The 19,403-nt window shown below is 45.9% G+C and overlaps 1 protein-coding gene across 4 annotated transcripts in view; it reads left to right on the top strand.

Moving 5' to 3' along the window:
- Positions 1-973: 973 nt before the first annotated feature.
- The window catches only part of PTAFR (platelet activating factor receptor), a 32,010-nt gene continuing 13,580 nt past the window's right edge, over positions 974-19,403 (top strand). The window contains exons 1-2 of one of the 4 annotated variants that reach the window (XM_057499894.1): positions 974-992; positions 9,731-9,801. The gene's annotated coding sequence lies outside the window, so the exon portion shown is untranslated. Of the gene's footprint in view, positions 993-1,089; positions 1,144-9,199; positions 9,802-19,403 lie in introns of those variants that run through there. The other 3 variants (XM_057499895.1, XM_057499896.1, XR_008996938.1) reach the window with 3 other exon arrangements.

Genomic DNA, 19,403 nt, shown 5'->3' with positions numbered 1-19,403 from the left:
TATTATGTGCCAGGCATCAAGTTAGGCCTAACATAAGGAGTATGTGTTGCTGTTATTGAACAGGGAAACTGAGGCTCAGAGATGTGTACTAGGGGGCTCAAGATGAAGACCAGAGGCTATGGTTAAACCCTGGTCTAGTGAGTTGTTATAATTGGTATTCGAGAATGTCCACCTATATCACTGTCCAGTTCGCTTTTCTGTGTGGCCTCTGTTTCCTGCTAAGCCCAATCGGATACTTTGGTGAAGGTGGGGCAGGAGGAAGAGATAAGGAATAACTTTTAGCAGGGAACATGCAAAGTTGGAGCTCAAGGTGCTGTCCTAGGCTTTTTGACAGAACTATGGCCCTTTGCCTTGGTCCAGCTAGGGACTCCTCAGAGCAAGGATTTGTCTTCTCCCTCATGAGGGCAGGGATGGCTGTGTCTCCCCCTCAGATGGGGGTGGCTTCAGAAGGCAGAATTTTCTCTTTTGCATCCCTGAAGGCAGGGCCATCTCCTCCTTGGTTGGGGGCCCCTGTGCGCAGGCTATGTCACACCCACTGGACTGTGGCTTCCTGGGGGCAAGACTGCCTGTGTGTCCTCTCAGGGATACCTCCTGAAAGTCACTTCAGGTCTTTCCCATCAGCTTGGGGCTCACTGGAGTTGGGGCAGTGCCCACCGACACTTGGGTTCCTGAGGACAGATCAGTTCCATCTCTCCCTCAGACATGGGACACAATTCCTCCCTCTTCTGCCAGCCCAGGCCCAGCCCTTCTGCCTGGGGCTCCATGTCAGACCAACCAGCCCAGTAATGTTAGCGTGAGCTAATGTGCAGAGAGAGAGAGAGAGAGTCTCCCTCGCTGTACTTGGGTATTTCCGGTGACCCTGGGGTCGGGGCTCCACCCAAGGAGCTGTCTTCCTGGTGTTATGCTCTGCCCACCCAGCAGAGCCTGCAGGGAAGCCTCCCCTAATCCTGCCACTGCTGAATGGGGACCGGAGCGTAAAGTGAGTCACACAGGTAGGTCTGGGCCTGCCCTCTGCCTCTTCCTTCCTGGCACCACTTCGTGAATTCCCTGAGAAGCTGTCCAGGAAACATGTTTTTTGGGGCCCCCGTCTTCTCTTCAGCCTCTTTGTCACCTCATAGACCACTGTCCCTTGCTGTTTCTAAGGTAAGGGGCTGGTAGCCTGGGTGAGAGGGTCAAGTTTGGCCACTTTGTCTAGCTGCATTGCAGAGTCCCTGAGGCTGGTCAGGCTCTGGAGGGGTCCGCTGGCTTAGGTCTGACTTCCTTCCCATCAGCAACCGCTAGCGGACACACAGCCCCACTGTGTCGCAGACACAGCACACATCCTTACATGCCTCACGGACCTTTAACACAACCACCAACAGACCTAGGATTCTCCCACACAGCACACACGCAACACACCCTCCCCACCCACAAGCATTTCATGGCCCTTCACAAATACACAACACAGCAGACCATGGACATCCACTGATACGGACCATGCCTCTCACTACACACAATATACAAACTGTCACAGTGGACACATCTCCCATGACTCATGTTGTTACCCACAGGGTGAACTGCACGTCCTTGCAGACATAAAACACAAACATCAGCACTGGCAGACACTACACACAAACCCTTGCAGGACACACAAACTCAGACATGAAAGACCCTCTGCTCACTCGCAAACAAACCTTCTCCACATAGACACACAAACATCCCATACACACATATACGTCAATGCAACTACATGTACATGTCACAGGAACTCCACCCCCAAACAGGTCCCCAAGATCCTTAGATGCCACTGCTCAGCCAAGGCAGGGGCTGGGGCCCAGTCAGCAGCAACACCGGGAGTGGCAGGGGTGCAGCCAGGAACAAGCTAGGGGTCGTGGCCACATCATGGAGCATGATGGAAGAGGTCACCTCTCCTGGTTGTCTGGGTACTGCTTCCTAATGGCCTTGGGACTTAGCATAAGCTGATCATAAAAAAAGCTAGCTAGCATGTATCACAGGCCTACTGTCGGTCAAACATCATGCTCAATGCTCTTACAAGCATTGCCTTATTTAATTATGTAATACTTGTATGAAGTAGATACTGTTATCCTCATTTTACAGCTGTGATTCGATAAAGGCTTAGAGAGGTTAAGAAACGCCCAATATGCCAGAGCTAGGAGGCAGCAATGGGATTTAGACATAGGTAAGCCTGACCCCAGAGTTTACCTCTTTGTTATTTATTTTTAAATTTTAAATTAAAAATTTTAAAGAGGTAACAAATGAACAAGTTAAAAGCTCAAGAGAGAAAAAAATACACAGTGGAAAGACTGCCTCCTATTTTTGTTCTCCAGCCTCCCAATTTCACTTGCTGGAGGAACCTGAGTTACCTCTTGGAGGCCTCTTTTAACAGCGGTTACAGAACATTCTAGCCATAGGGGTTCCACGAGCAGTGCCCCTGCCCAGACACACAGGCAGTTGCTTCTGTCTGTCCCGGTGAAGAGTGGGGCCTGGAGCTCTAGGGCTCCTTCCCACCTGAGTCCTAAGTCCTCTCCTGCCCTAAATCCTCAGGGAGCCCCCCGGGCCAGGATCTTCTCCCTGTTATCTTGCTCCTGGGGGCCCTGGCCATACCCCTGAGCCTTCTCAGGATCAGCCGTGATGAAGTGACCCCTCTTACGATCTGGGGGAGGGGAGCAGTTCTCACTTGCCATCGAAGGAGTGTCCAGGCTGTCAAGGGTGAGCAGGGAGGACTCAGCCTTGACCAGAGTGGGGAAAGGATGAAGGAGAGGAGGAAGGGGAGGGAGGAGAGTGACAGGAGCTGCCAGGCACTGTCCTTCATAGACCTAATCCCACTGTGCGGTAGGGAGAACATCTTCCCTTTACAGGTGAAGATCCTGAGGTCCGGTGGCCCAGACGTTCAGTAGCAGAGTTGGGATTCAAAGTCCCAGAGTTTAAGGGAGGAGGAATAATAAATAAGACCGAGGGAGACAGAGCCAGAGAGCAGCATAGGTTTTGATGGAGAGGAGGAGGAAGATAGGCTTGACGTTTGCCAAGCATCAGGACTGACTATCCCAGAGAGAAGGGACCTACTGCCCAAGTTACTTTGGGCCTCCTGGGGGTCTCTGGATTTGTAGTTAATTCCTCTCCTCCAGTGACTCTTTCTCTGTTCTGTTCATTTGCACTATTTCTCTATCTTAGGCTTAGACTGCCTGTCTTAATTACTGTAACTTTAAAGTAAATCCTGATATGTGGCATGTTTCTTGACTTGTATATATAAATATTACAAATACCACTGTCGAGTTAAATTGAATATCACAAATATAATAGAAGTTTCCTGTGTACCTAACTAATCCTGCCCTGTCCCTCTCTCCCCATAGTCAATCATATCCTGAATTTGTTTTTATATATTGATGCATATGTATTGTGTCCCCTGAGAGTAATAGAGGTTTTTTTGCTATCATTAATGTACAATTACGTGAAAAACATTATAGTTACTAGACTCCCCCTATTATCTAGTCCCCACCACATACCCATTACAGTCACTGTCCATCACGTAGTAAGATGCTACAGAATCACTACTTGTCTTCTCTGTGTTATACTGCCTTCCCTGTGTCCCCGCTCCCTACATTATACATGCTAATTGTAAGGCCCCCTTTTCCCCCTTATCCCTCCCTTCCCACCCATTCTCCCCAATCCCGTTCCCTTTGGTAACTGTTAGTCCATTCTTGGGTTCTGTGAGTCTGCTGCTGTTTTATTCCTTCAATTTTTGCTTTGTTCTTATACTCCACAGTTGAGTGAAATCATTTGATACTTGTCTTTGTTCACCTGGCTTATTTCACTGAGCATAATGTCCTCTAGCCCCATCCATGTTGTTGCAAATGGTAGGATTTGTTTTCTTCTTATGGCTGAATAATATTCCATTGTGTATATGTACCACATCTTCTTTATCCATTCATCTACTGATGGACACTTAGGTTGCTTCCATATCTTGGCTGTTGTAAAAAGTGTTGTGATAAACATAGGGGTGCATATGTCTTTTTGAATCTGAGAAGTTGTATTCTTTGGGTAAATTCCAAGGAGTTGGATTCCTGGGTCAAATGGTATTTCTATTTTTAGTTTTTTGAGGAACCTCCATATTGCTTTCTACAATTGTTGAACTAGTTTACATTCCCACCAGCAGTGTAGGAGGGTTCCCCTTGCTCCGCATCCTTGCCAGCATTTGTTGTTCTTAGTCTTTTCGATGCTGGCCATCCTTACTGGTGTGAGGTGACATCTCATTGTGGTTTTAATTTGCATTTCCCTGATGACTAGTGATGTGGAGCATCTTTTTCTGTGTCTGTTTGCCATTCTAATTTCTTCTTTGGAGAACTGTCTCTTCACATCCTCTGCCCATTTTTTAATTGAGTTAATTGCCTTTTGGATATTGAGGCATGTGAGTTCTTTATATATTTTGGATGTTAACCCCTTGTTAGATATGTCATTTACAAATATATTCTCCCATACTGTAGGATGCCTTTTTGTTCTGCTTATGGTGTCCTTTGCCGTACAGAAACTTTTTAATTTGATGTAGTCCCATGAGTTCATTTTTGCTTTTGTTTCCCTTGCTCAAGGAGATGCATTCAGGAAGAAGTTGCTCATGCTCCTGAAAAAATTCAGGAGATTTTTGCCTATGTTGTCTTCTAAGAGTTTTATGGTTTCATGACTTGCATTCAGGTCTTTGATACATTTCGAGTTTACTTTTGTGTATGGGGTTAAACAATAATCCAGTTTCATTCTCTTGCATGTAGCTGTCCAGTTTTGCCAACACCAGCTGTTGAAGAGGCTGTCATTTCCCTATTGTTTGTCCATGGCTCGTTTATCATATATTAATTGACCATATATGGTTGGGTTTATATCAGGGCTCTCTAGTCTGTTCCATTGGTCTATGGGTCTGTTCTTGTGCCAGTACCAAATTGTCTTGATTACTGTGCTTTGTAGTAGAGATTGAAGTTGGGGAGCGTAATGCCTCCAGCTTTTTTCTTCCTTCTCAGGATTGCTTTGGTTATTTGAGGTCTTTTGTGGTTCCATATGAATTTTAGAATGATTTTCTCTAGTTTGTTGAAGAATACTGTTGGTATTTTGATAGAGATTGCATTGAATCTGTAGATTGCTTTAGGCAGGATGGCCATTTTGACAATATTAGTTCTTCCTATCCATGAGTATGGTATGTATTTCCATTTATTGGTATCTTCTTTAATTTCTCTCATGAGTGTCTTGTAGTTTTCAGAGTATAGGTCTTTCACTTCCTTGGTTAGGTTTATTCCTAGGTATTTTATTCTTTTTGATGCAACTGTGAGTAGAGTTTTTTTCCTGATTTCTCTTTCTGCTAGTTCATTGTTAGTTTACAGGAATGCCACAGATTTCTGCATATTAATTCTGTATCCTGCAACTTTGCTGAATTCAGATATTAGATCTAGTAGTTTTGGAGTGGATTCTTTAGGGTTTTTTTAATCTACAATATCATGTCATCTGCAAAAAAGGGACAGTTTGACTTCTTCCTTGCCAATCTGGATGCCTTTTATTTCTTTGTGTTGTCTGATTGCTGTGGCTAGGACCTCCAGAACTATGTTGAGTAAAAGTAGGGAGAGTGGGCATCCTTGTCTCGTTCCCCATCTTAAAGGAAAAGCTTTCAGCTTTTTCACTGTTAAGTATAATGTTGGCTGTGGGTTTGTCATATATGGCCTTTATTATGTTGAGGTACTTGCCCTCTATACCCATTTTGTTGAGAGTTTTTATCACGAATGGATATTGAATTTTGTTGAATGCTTTTTCAGCATCTATGGAGATGATCATGTGGTTTTTGTCCTTTTTGTTGATGTGGTGGATAATGTTGATAGATTTTTGAATGTTGTACCATCCTTGCATCCCTGGAATAAATCCTACTTGATCATGATGGATGATCCTTTTGATGTATTTTTTAATTTGGTTTGCTAATATTTTGTTGAGTGTTTTTGCATCTATGTTCATCAGGGATATTGGTCTGTAATGTTCTTTTTTTGTGGTTTCTTTGCCTGGTTTTGGTATTAGAGTGATGTTGGCCTCATAGAATGAGTTTGGAAGTATACCCTCTTCTTCTACTCTTTGGAAACTTTAAGGAGGATGGGTATTAGGTCTTCACTAAATGTTTGATAAAACTGAGCGGTGAAGCCATCTGGTCCAGGAGTTTTGTTCTTAGGTAGGTTTTTGAATACCAACTCAATTTCATTGCTGATAATTGGTTTGTTCAGATTTTCTGTTTCTTCCTTGGTCAGCCTTGGAAGGTTGTATTTTTCTAGAAACTTGTTCATTTCTTCTAGCTTATTCAGTTTTTTAGCATATAATTTTTCATAGTATTCTCTAATATTTGTTTGTATTTCTGTGGTATCCATAGTGATTTTTTTCTTTCTCATTTCTGATTCTGTTTATGTGAGTAGACTCTCTCTTTTTCTTGATAAGTCTGGGCAGGGGTTTATCTATTTTGTTTATTTTCTTGAAGAACCAGCTCTTGCTTTCATTGATTCTTTCTATTGTTTTATTTTTCTCAATTTTATTTATTTCTGCTCTAATCTTTATTATGTCCCTCCTTCTACTGACTTTGGGCCTCATTTGTTCTTCTTTTTCTAGTTTCACTAATTGTGAGTTTACACTGCTCATATGGGATTGTTCTTCTTTCCTTCCTTTCTTTCTTCCCTCCTCTTTCTGTCACCTGCTCCCTCCCGTCCCTCCTTCTTTCCTTCATTTTCTTCCTTCCTCCCATCCTTCCGTCAACTCTCTCCTCCCCATCCCTTCATTTCCTTTTCCCTTTCTGTTCCCTTCCTCTCTTTTTATCGTTATTTGGCTGTAATATTTTAAAGAAATTCCCTGTAATTTTATCTCTAGCATTTCCATATATATGGACATTTTCTCATATAACCACACCACAATTATCACTTAATAAAAATAAAAGTAATTCCTTAAAATCATCTAAAATCCTGTCCATATTAAATTCTCTCTGATTTCTCAAGTATATCTGTCCTGGATAGCTCCTGTTTTCCACTCCAGATCCACTCTGTACCCTTCTGCACCCTACTCTGTGGGAGCCATTTGGACTACATTAACCATCTCCCTCACTACTGGTTGGGATCAGCCAATGGGAAGCACTGGTAAGACATCAGAGGGTGGAAGATGAGTGATTTAGGTGTTTCCTGGTTCCCTCTCTGTCAGGTCATTGAGGATCAGCAACATCTTATCAACCAAGTTCACAGCTCCTGTCAGGCAGCCCTCTCCAGAAAGCTACCCTCTCAGGGTTCCAGTAACTGCTCCCTCTCATCAGCTCTTGAGAGTATAAGGGCTCCCCCTGTTGGTAGCCATGGGGTACTACATGGTTCCTTCTGGTTTTCTAGTATACTGCCCTCACCAATTTAAGTAGTCCCTGTAGCCTCAGAATGCCCATTTGCAGTGTGCCATCTCTTTCCTGGACCCTAACTAATACATATGTCTTTTAAAGTTGGTTTGATTCATTCAGGGTCCAAAAGAAATCCACAGGTTACATTTGATTATGTCCCTTAAGTCTCTTTTTAATCTAGAGCAGTCTCCTTCTGTTTTTTTCATCGTGTGGTTGATCTGTTGAAGGAGCCAGAACAGTTGTCCTGTAGAGTGTCTTTGTCCAACATTCTGGATTTGGCTGATTGCTTCTCTGCAAGGTCCTTTAATTTGTTCTTGTGTCTCCTGTATTTCCTACAAACTGAAGGTGAGCTCTAAAAGACTTGCTTAGATTCAGATCTGGATATGTTTTAAAGTAGAACTGACAGAATTTGCTAACAGAACGGATGCGGGTGTGAGAGAAAGGAGGAGGCAATCTCAGTTTCTTCAATTGTAAAAGATTGATAATAATTTCTGCCTACACACTCTGCTTATTGATAATCCCAAAGAAGTACCAGAATTCAGTTGCTACATGGATATAAGTAAGGGACTACTGAAAAGGAGGCTGAGCCAAATAGTCCTGGGTTTGAGACAGGTGTTCCTGGAGTCTGTGGTCAAATGCAGACTGGTTAATCCTGGAGGTCCCTCCAAGCTTGATGTCTCGCCTGGTGTGTGGTGGGTGGAGGGCCTCTCAGACAGTGAAGCCAGTTTTAGAAAAGAGGATCTGGACTGGGGAGCAGACCTAGGCTTTCAGGTGGACAGTGGGTGTGAAGGTCAAATGCAATAAACAGACCATGTTCTCTTGTGTCTCAGAGCATTCAAAGCTCAAAATGCCTCCAAGGGGGATGAGGGGTGATGACAAAACTGGGCCTTTTCAGGGCCCCTAGCAGGAGGCCTGGGCCACATAGAGGGATTTGGGAGAGTGTGTGTGGTGGGTGAATGCGGAACAGTGTGTGTGAATGAACTGGAGGAAGAGGTGACTCTGGGCAAATGTGAGTAAGGGGTAACGGATTTGGGCTCCTGGGTGTGTGTGAGTGGAGGGATGTAATTGTGAGTGGGGGTCTTTGCAGTGATAACATGCACTGAGTGTATGTGAGCCTGCAAAAGTTATGTGTCAGTAGTTGAGTGTGTCTGCTGTGCGTGATGGAGGTGGAACTGTGGGAGAGGGGCAAATGTTTGGCTCTAGTTCTTCAGGGCTGAGGCGTATGTTACAGATGGTTTGTCCTTTCAGATCCATTTTTGGCTTTGCAGAGGGACAGCAGTGGGGGTCCCAGTCACCAGGAGGAGGCTAGCCCAAATACCTAGCATGGCTGGGGCAGGATGCTGTGTGGTGCTGGTGTGGGGGTCAGGGGCCTCTTCTCGGGGCTCTGCTCTGCTCCTGCCTTGCTGTGGGACCCTGGTCCTGTCTGGACCTGTTTCCCGCTGTGTGTAGGAGGGTGTTGGATTGGCTGATATCTGAGGGACAGTGCCCACTACAGCGCCTGTTACCTTTATTGAGTGAGTGCATGAGTGGGTAAACGGAGTAGATCCTGAGGCAGGGAGCTCTGGTCCCTCCCTGATTTATGTACATGCAAAGCTTCCACCCACCTGACTTTCACACTCACGCACACTTACACTCCCGTGTTCACCCCCTCAGTTGCCCACACTTATTCACCCTCACTATTCCCACTGAGTCATCTGCTGCCAAACTCCTGTCAGAGTCTTATGACATGTCCTCCTTCCCCCAGGCCTGCAGCATTCTGTCCCCACGGGTTCTTCCTGCGTCACCAGGGAAGCCCAGTCCAGCCATGCCACTGGCCACGGCAGCTCTTCTGAGCCCCTCCCATCCCTCCCTTTTCTCCTTTCCCCCTTTCCTCCTTCTCTCCCTTTCTCTCATTTTTTTTCTCTCATGGTCCCACAGACACACACTCACTGTCAGTCTCATCTTTTTCTCTTTTAACTCCCTGGTTGTTGTGCGTCCTTGTTCCTCCGCGTGCTCTCTCTCTCTCTCTGTGTATAACTGTTTATACTCTGGCCTTCCTCCCTCCATCTCTCATTTCTTCCTGACTTTCTCCTCTCTCCCCTCTCATTCTTTCCCCTGTGCTGTTTCTCAAGTGCACGCTCTCTCACCTCTTGCTCTCTTTTTGCCCTTTTCTTTCTCATCCCAGCCCTCGGGCTCGGTGGCCACTGCCCTCACCCCCTGCCCCTCGCTCTGTGAGAAACCTCTGAGCAGTGCCCAGGGTCCGGGTGACCCAACTCGGGGCTGGCTGTGCTATCCAGTGGAGAGGCCCTGGGGCATTTCCTCCCAGGGGTGACTTGGCAGTGGCTAACTCTGTTTCCTCACTTCTGCAATTTCCAGACAGCACAGAGGCTGGGTCTGCAAACGGAGACACTTAGATCTCACAGCTGCAGCCACTGCTCCCGGTCCAGGTAAGGGGGCGCCCAGCCCTGGCTGGGCAAGGGGGAGGCATGTGAAAATGTTCTCAGGAGCCCAAAGTCCTGCCCCTAGCCTGTGCCCAAGCAAATGGGTGGTTCTGTTTTAAGACACTGTTTTCACATCTTCCTCAGGCCCAGAGTCTCATGTTTAAAAATAATTTGTTGTGACCAAATTACCCAGGAAATCCAGCTCCCCTTTTTGGTCCTCTGAGGTCAAGGCAGTGCTGAAGTGACCTCAGAGACCTCACTGGAAGGTGGTAGTGGTGAAGAGGGAGGCTACCTAGATCTCAGGGAGCTGAATGCCATCTACCTCACAAGCCGTGTGACCTTGGCCAAATTGTACTCCCTCTCGGCACCTCAGCTTCCTAAGTTCTTAAATGAGGCTAATGCCACTTCCCCAGCAAGACTGTCGGGAAAGGTAAAGGGTCTGGTACAGGGCTGGGTATTTAGGAACTCACTAGATGTTAGGTTTTCCTGGGGGTTGAGGAAGCTGGCCCACAACCAGTTTCCCTCATCAGGTCCCCGGTGCAGGGACAGGGCACAGGCTGGTACCTCCTGTCCTTTGCTGGCAGCAGATCCTGATATGGGCTTGGGGAACCGGAGCTGCTGTCCAGACACTTGCTGACCTGTGAAGAATGAAGGAACCAGCAGAGTCTTTCCCAAGCCTTCAGGCAGCTCTGATTTAGTTCTGACTGAATACCCAGCTGTGCTGCGGGTGCTTGGTGTGTGTGTGCGTGCGTGCGCACGCAGGTGCTGGGGAAGCTAAAGAAAGAGACATCCCTGCCCTTAGGTATTGACAATGCAGCCGAGGAAAGAAGTCTGCTCCGAGGGGGAAGAAGTGACCCTGAGCTGGAGGTGGATACCCAGGGTTTTGATTTCAGCTCTTGCTTGAAAGCTGGGGCCTTGGGCAACTCAGGAACCTCACTTTCCTCCTTTGCAGACTGGGGTTTAAAGTACTGACCTGGTGGGTTTGTGCAGAGGATGAAGGGTGAGGCTGGGTGGGACACTGCTTTGTCAGTCGTCAGATGCTGTGCAAACGTGAGCCAGTGTTACCACAAACACTGACACTGCAATTCTTACTGTAAATGCTGTACCGTGAGGAGTTTGTCTTGTTTGAGTTTGGTGCGTAGTATGATCTTAGGATATGAGTGGAATCCATGGATGATAAGTAGTATGTTGTACTTGAAAAAGAACAGACAGAGGGCAGGAGGTCCCAGCTCTGCCCCAGCACTGTTAGCACCTTGGGCAAGTCCTTTCTCTTCTCTGGGCTGGATTTCCCCATCGGTCCAGTCAAGGTTCAGGTGAGGGATTCACAGTCTATGGCATTAGTGACGAATTGTGCCTCCTGGACCAAGTTTCCACTCCTGACTGGTTTTGCAGTGGGAGGGAGTTTGTGATGAGATGCTGGGATCTTGTCTGTTGTCCTTTTATAGGGAGAGCTTTATGGAGAGACCTCCTGCTCCCCACCCCAGGCCTGTGAACGTGGCCTTGTCGAGAAGGGGGTACTCTTTTTTTCAGTGGCAGTCCCTCCTTTTCCCTCCACTCCACTAAGGGTTGGCTCAGGGGCCAGGGGGTGGGTCACAGCTGAGCTATAGCCTGGGAGCTCTGGGCTCAACTGGTCATGGGAGATGTGTCAGGATTGGGAGTGGAGCCTGTTCCCAGAAGGACACATTCTGGGTCCCCAGTGCAACCACCTCTCTGAGCAGCCACACTGTTGGGTTCCTTGGCTGATGTTGGGAAGGGAGAGAAGCTTCTGGTGTGTGCATGTGTGTCTGTGGTTGTGTGGGGTGGGCTGGGGAGCTGGCTCTGGCTATATCCACATGTGCCTGGAGCTTGACCAACCTGCAGGTGGGCCTGGCCCAGTGTAACAGGTCCCAGAAGCAGGATCAGCAACTAAACCAGCTGAGAGGTTAGTACCTTCTTCTGCCCTTGTGCTTTCAGCCAAAGGGGGTCCAGAGCCAGGCTGTGTGTGTGTGAGACAGAGAGAGAACATGTTGGGGGAAGACTACCACTCAGCAGCTCCTCCCACCCCTTTTGTTCTATAGGGCCTGGGTCTGGAGTTAGCTCACTGGCTGATGGGAAAAGCATGTAAAAAATCTGTGCAGATCCCTATATAGTTTAAGAAGTCCACTTCAACTTATCAAGTTGTTTACTGTTTACCAACCCTTTATCACTCCCAACGATCTCATTTCCTTTCACATCAATGCTTTGGAGGGTGGCATTTTGCAGATAAAGAGCCCAAGGCTCAGAATTGGGCAGAGACTCACTCAGGCTGGTGGGTGGCAGGGCTGAGGCCTGAGTTCAGATCCTCTGATCCCAGTTCCTGTGGCTTCTGTTCAGCTATCCCTGCTTGTGGCTGGTTTGGTGGGTGGCCAATTTGTTCGCTCGTTCATTCGTTCAACCAACATTTTCAGAAGTCTGGGAAGCTCACAGTTACTGAGCAATAACCATGCATAAGTTGCTTCATTCTGCTCTTACAACTACACTGCGAGGAAGGTTTTCTTAGTATTTTGCAAATGAAGGAAAGGAGGCTGCAAGAGCCAAAGATCAGCAAGGAAAGAGCAGAGCCAGGTGCAAATCTGGATCTATGTGACCCCAGGCCTGAGCCCTGTACCCTGTATTTTCCCTTAGGCCAGGTCCTGGGTACCTACGAGGGTACCAGCAAGACTCAGGATCTCCCAGGCAGGGAAGACATAGTCCATTGGTGTGATTACTGGCATAACAGAGGGGTGTGCCCAGTGCTGGGGAAAGCCCGGAGGCGGAAATGCCTCCCCACTCCTTCCTCCCTGCTCTGTCCAACTTCCAGGAAACAAGCAGAGGGGGAGGGTAACTCAAGACTCACAGACAGGGTATCTGAGAGACGGGAGAGATTCAGGCCAGGCCGGGGGTCCCCAACTCCACCAGGAGGTCCCAGGCCAGCTGAGTAGAGACTGAGTCTAATCAGTGTAATATACATACTGGGGTTGGTGGGGCCGGCAGTGAGAAGGAACATGGGAAACTTGGGAAACTTGGGTACGAGGCCACCCCCATCTCTAGGGCCCTAGACCCTGTCCCTGAACTCTCCCCAGGCAAGCATCTCCATTCATCCACCAATAGATGTACCTGGCATGGTGCTAGACTCCTTGTACTGCCAACTGTGGGGAGCCCCAGAGCTCAGGATAATCACTCCCTTAATTTCCCTGAAATCCCCCTGCTTCTTGGAGAAATGGTAATGAAACCATTCCATGAGGGAATCTTTAGAGGGTATTGCCAGCATGGCCAGCCTGGGGCACAAATGCCAAGCAACAGGAGTGTCAGAATAGGAGGTTACTCATTTATTGAGCACCTACTATATGCCAAACACTTTAGCATTTAACCTCAGGGCTATCTTGTGAGGTCAATGTTGATAGTATTCCCTCTTCATAGATGAGAAAACCAGGACTCACAGAAGGGAGATGATTAAACTATGGGGTTTTAGCTGTCCCAGGGAATCTAAGGGCTGGGAATGGCTGAGATTGGTGCATGACGGTTTGGATGTGAAGGATGAGGGGCTGTGTGACTCTGTGTATGTGTGCATGTGTATATATTTAGTAAATATTTCTTGAGTGTTTGCCATGTATGAGGCCCTGTGATGCCTACTGGTGAATTGCCAGAAAGAAGCCTTGCACCAAGGGAATTCCTAATCCAGAAGGAAAGAGAAATCAGCAGCCATTATAATGCAGTGTGACGTTATGTTTTGGGAACCAGAGGGGGCACCTCTAACCCTATCTGGAATAGAGAAGTAAGACTAACAGTAGCCACCATTCATTGAGCTCTTATAGATCAGGCATGTTCTATTTAATCCTTACTACAACCCTACGAGGTAGGTAATTATTACTATTATTTGTTACAGATGAGTAAACAGAAGCTCATGGAAGTTAAATTAATTGTCTTGGGCAAGAGTTGGCTAATGGCATTTTGCCAACTGTCCCCAGCTGCCATAAAAAGATGTGACTGGTTCCCAGAAGCTTTCAAAATAGCACCGTTGTGACTGGTCATGTCAACCTCACCCAAGTTTCCAGCCATCTACATCATGCTTCCAGATACATCGTTAAGACTGCGAGCTTCTGGGAACCAGTCTTGAGTGTTTATGGCACCTGGAGACAGCCGGCACTGCTCTGAGAAACATATGATTTGATCTAACCAGCAGATTACCTGGAATTCATGTAGATCCAGCTTTTTAGAGCTGATAATTGTGAATACCTTGAACTGTGTTAAGAACTTTATACACATTATTCATTGAATTACCACATCACTCTGGGGGATATGTGCTTGGAATATTATCAGCTCCATTTACCAGGAAAGGACCTGAGGCTCAGAGTGATGTGCTTGCCCATCACTGAAGCCAGGACACAACAGAGGCAAGATTTGAACCCAGGTTTGCCTGACTCAGGAGTCTATGGTCTTAACCACTGTCCCTTCCAAACACTTTGTACCTTTCATCTTCCTGGATGCTTACAAAGGCTTCATAAGGTGCGGGTGTTTTTGTCCCCATTTTATAGATGAGACCCAGAGAGGGGAAACAGTTTTACCCAAGGCTGCACAGTTAAGACATAAAGCTGGGCCATATGATTCCAGGTTAAAAACATACAATATACTTTGCAATCTGCTCTTTCTTAGGCCCATTTTGAAAATTTATTTTTTACTGTGGTAGAAAACATGAAAGATAAATTCGCCTACTTACTTAAGTGTACACTACAGTATTGTTAACTATATGCACATTGTTTGTACTATGGGTCTCTAGAACGTTTTCATCTTGCGTGACTGAAGTTCTAGCCTCATTAAAAAACAACTCCCTGTTTCTCCCTCCACCTGTTCTCTATTTTTGTGAATTTGATTACTTTAGATACCTTATATAAGTGAAATCACTCAGTATTTGTCTTTTTGTAATTGGATTATTAATAGTATCTTCAAGTTTCATCCACTGGTATAGCAGATGATAGGATTTCCTCCCCTTTAAGGGATTCATAGTATTCCCTTATATATACATACCACATTGTTTATCCTTCCATTGGCTGATAGACTTTTGGATTGCTTCCACTTCTTGCTATTGTGAATAGAGCTGCTATAAATATGGGTGTGTGCAAAATATGTCTTCAAGATCCTGTTCTCAATTCTTTTAGAAATATACCCAGAAGTGAGATTTCCGGGTTAAATGGTAGTTCTGTTTTTAATTTTTTTGAGGAAACTCCGTATTGTTTTCCATAGTTGCTGCATTTTATATTCCCTCCAACAGTGCACAAGTGTTCCAATTTTTCTAGCTCCTCACCAACACTTATTTTCTGCTTTTTTGATGGTGGCCAGCTTCATGTTTGTTAGGTGATATGTCACTGTGGTTTTTATTTTTTTCTTTTCCCTGATGATTAATGATGTTGAGCATCTTTCCGTATGCTTCTTGGACATTTGTATAGCTTCTTTTGAGAAATGTCTTTTCAGGTCCTTTGCCTACTTCTTAACTGGTTATTTTTGTTGTTATTGAGTTATAAGAGTTCTTTATATATTCTGGATATTAACCTCTTCTCCAATATATGGTTTGAAAATATTTTCTCTCTCTCTGTAGGTTGCCTTTTTACTCTGTTGTTTATTTCGTTTGCTATGCAGTTTTTAAGTTTGATGGAGACCCATGTGTCTATTTTTGCTTTTGTTACTTGTGCTTTTGGTGTCATACCCAGGTAACCATTGCCCATTCCGATGTCATGAAGTTTCCTCCTATGTTTCCTTCTAGGTGTTTTATAGTTTCAGGTCTTTTGTTTAAATTTTTAATACACTTTGAGTTAATTGTTGTATTTGCCACAAGATAACGGTCCATCCTCATTCTTCTGACGTGGATATCCAGTTTCCCCATCACCATTTGTTGCAGATACTGTCCTTTCTCCATTGTGTAGTCTTGGCCCTTGTCAGATATCATTTGACCATATATGTGGAGGTTTATTTCTAGGCTCTCTATTCTACTCCATTGGTCTGTATACCTGTCTTTATGCCAATACAACACTGTTTTGATTATTGTACTTTATAATATTTTGAAAACAGAAAGTGTGAGGCTCCAGCTTTGTTGTTTTTTCTTCAGGGTTGTTTTGTCTATTTAGGGTCCTCTGGGATGAGATTCCATATGAATTTTAGGATTTTTTTTTGTATTTCTGCAAAAATTGCCTTTGGGATTTTGTTAGGGCATTCAATCTATAGAAGACCTTGGGTAGTATGGACATTTTAACAATGTTAAGCCTTCCAATCCATAAGCGTAGAATATCTTTCCATTTATTTGTGTCTTCTTTAATTCCTTTCAGCATTGTTTCATCGTTTTCAGTGTACAAGTCTTTCAATTCCTTGGTTAAGTTTATTCCTAAGTATTTTATTCTTTTTGATGTTATTGTCAATGGGATTATATTCTTAATTTACTTTTCTCTAATGCTTATTTAAAAGTCTTCATTTTACCAATGAGGAAACAGAGGCCCAGAGTTGTGGGAGAGTTTAGTGTTTAAATCAGGGCTTGATTCAGCCCCAGTGCTGCTTGGTAGGAGTGAGATGGACACAGAGCAGACCCTCCACCCCCTTTGCCCTGTTCAATTCCCAGCTTTGGGCAACAAAGGTAAAAGCTGGGTCCAGGTCAAAGGGGCCTCAAAACAGCTGAAGCTCCTGTTTTCAGGCAGTGGGACAGGTCTGTGAGTGGATGAGTTGGCCAAGGAGTGGTTTGCTTCAAGCAGGGGCTACAGCTTGGCCTAGGAGAGAGAGGATGGGCCTTAGAGCTCAGATTTTCATCTGCCATGGCTGTGACTGTGGACAAATCTATTTCTCTCTCTCCGACTTGACTTTCTTTCCTGGAAAAATGGGCATTTCATGAAACTCACCTAGCAAGGCTGATGTGAGGAGGAAATGTGGTCATTGGTAAGAAGCGTCTCTGCGTTTCACTAGTTAAGGAGGCCCAGTGCCCTGAGTCAGGCGGCCTGCTCTGCCTCCCCTCTGCTCATGCCCAGAGCAAGGTGTCCCTGGGCCCACATGGGGTGCCCACTGGGAGTCTGTGTCCCTCCCACACCCCACCTCTAGCCCAGGCTGTGTTGCTGAATGCACTACCAAGCTTGCAGGGCTGTGAGTTGCTGCTGGGGCATGTGGATTTCAATGTGGCTGATTTATAGCTTACAAATATTTAGACATTTGTACTCTGGGCCCCACAGATGTGAGGGGCTGGTCTGCCTGGTAAACCCAACTTCCCGACCCATAGTCCAGACTGAGGCAGTAGCTACCGCATACTTCCTTCTGCCCAGATCTTTGTGATCCCTGACTTCTGACTGTCCTGCTGAGGATGGGAGCCCTTTCTCCAGGTTCCTGAGGGGCTGGGAATGTTTCCAGATAGGATGGGAATGGCAAGGAGAGTGGAAGCTGGGGCTGAATGTTGTCCAGGGCAGAGGGTGGGAGATCCAGATGGCAGAATTCTTCTTGTCTTCATAAATATTTATGACCCTCCTAGTCTACCCCAACTGAGTGCTGGACCTGGGCCTGCTTCTCAGTCTTGGTCTGCTGGGAACTGTGCCGCATGTTAAGCTGAGTGGTCTGACCTGCTGCTGCTTCTCCCTCCAAATGCTTATTCCCTTCCTGGGCTGTTGAAAGCTTGATTGGCATTAGGCTGAGGCCCTGTCTGGAGCTGGCAGGAAAGCCAATATGTGGGTCAGAGCCCCTGGGGTCAGTGGTGACCCATAGGCCTCCCCTGGCTCCAAGAGGCTGGGCCAATGGGGAGAGGTTGGCCTGGTCATTTGTGACCACTTTGTGTGCTTATCTTTGGAACCACTGCTAGGACTGTAAGATTTGCAGATAAAGAAACTGAAGCTCAGAGAGAAGTCACTTGCTCAAGGTCAAACACTAAGCAAATGCCTCAAACCAGGTCTTCAAATTTTTAAAATATTATATAAGTTTTTAAATTAAAAAAATTTTTATGCTATTTATTTTTATTTCTAAATTTCTTTTAATTACAAAAACATTTAATAGGTGACCCAGAGGAGAAGGCAGCTCATTCTGCCTGGGCCAATGAGGGAAGGCATCTTTAGATTAGGTCTTAAAGGATGAGTAAGATTTTGCTAGGTAAATCAATGGGCAAAAGGCACTTTTAGTAGGGGCCACAGCATGTGCAAAGGCACAGAGGTCTGAAGATACATGGAGTTTTTAGAGAAGCAGCGAGTTTAGTGTAGCTGGCATAGAGGGTGAGCAGTAGTAGTGGGAGATGAGGAGGGAAAGGAGCTTGCACTTGGTCCTATGCCCTGGGGAGCCATGGAAGGTGTTAGATCAGACAAGCATGTGGTTGGCAGTGTGTTGAGACATAGCATGCCTCAAACTTCAGTGTGCACACAAATCCCTCCGGGGAATCTTTCTGAAGTACTGATTCTGATACAGTAAGTCTGGGGTGGAGTCTGAGATCCCGCAGTTCTAACAGGCTCACAGGTGCTGCGGAGGCTGCGGGTCCAAGGAGCACAGTTTGAGCAGTGAGGCTGAAGACGGCCCTTTCTGCCTTGTGTGGAGGTTGCTCTGGGGAGCAGACAGCTGCCGGTGCTCTTACATCATGGATAGCTCAGGCCTCTGCCATCTTCTTGGGTCAGCCCTCTTGCACCTCTCAAAATGGGGTCAGTCTTGTTGGTTTTGCTAGATATTTGTTCACCCAAGAAATGTTTACCAAGCTCCTGCTCTGGCCAAGACTGTGCCAGGCACTGGGGGTGGAGAGAGGAATTGGAAGTGCCACTTTCTGGTCCATGTCACAACCATCTCTTCCTCCAGGTTGTTCTGTCGGCTTCCACTCTTGTCCCCTATCATCTGTTGTCTGCCTAGCAGCCACAGCAAATCAGATCATTACTCACTTGCTTGACACACTCCAGAGGCTCTCCAGTGCTCACAGAATAAAACTCAAACTCCTTACCATGGCTGCGGAGCCATGCGGGGCCTGTTGCTCTCTGAGCTCACCACACTCTTCCCATCTGTCACTTCCACGGGAAGGTGCTGACCTTTCAGCTCCTTGAACATGACAACTTCATTCCTATCTCTGAATCTGATGAACTTACTCCCACTACAGGCTCTTTGCATATGATACCCTTTGCCTGGAAGACTCTTCTAGATTTTCGTTTGTGTTGTTCCTTCTTTTTAGATTTCAGCCAGGGGAACATGCAAGTTTTGCAGTACCCCAAAGCTTGTGCAATTTGGGGAGCCCTCTTTGGCAAAAAGATGCCAAATTACAAATGCACAATTAGATACAAGGTCTAGGAAGAGGTCTTGAAGCTTAAGCTTTGTCAGCTTCATGGTAAATTCCCCTCTGGTTTCATTCATATGGCACCTCCTCTGAGAAGAGTTCCCTGGGCACTGTATTTAAAGCAGCTCCTTATGCAAACTTCATCATATCACTATTTTTATTTCTTTTATTGAGTTCATCTGAATTTTTAAGTATTTTGCTTATTTATGTTTCTCTTTATTTTTGTCTGTTTTCCCTGACTACACTATAAGCTCCTCAAGAGCCCAAATCTTGCCTGTTTTATTCCTGTGTTAGCAGTAGCACATGCCAGGTACCGAGCAGGGCATTGATAACTTTCAGGTGAATGAATGAACAT

The sequence above is a fragment of the Manis pentadactyla genome, chromosome 4, assembly GCF_030020395.1.
Source record: "Manis pentadactyla isolate mManPen7 chromosome 4, mManPen7.hap1, whole genome shotgun sequence".
Lineage (NCBI taxonomy): Eukaryota > Metazoa > Chordata > Mammalia > Pholidota > Manidae > Manis > Manis pentadactyla.
This window is presented reverse-complemented; position numbering and strand designations above follow the sequence as displayed.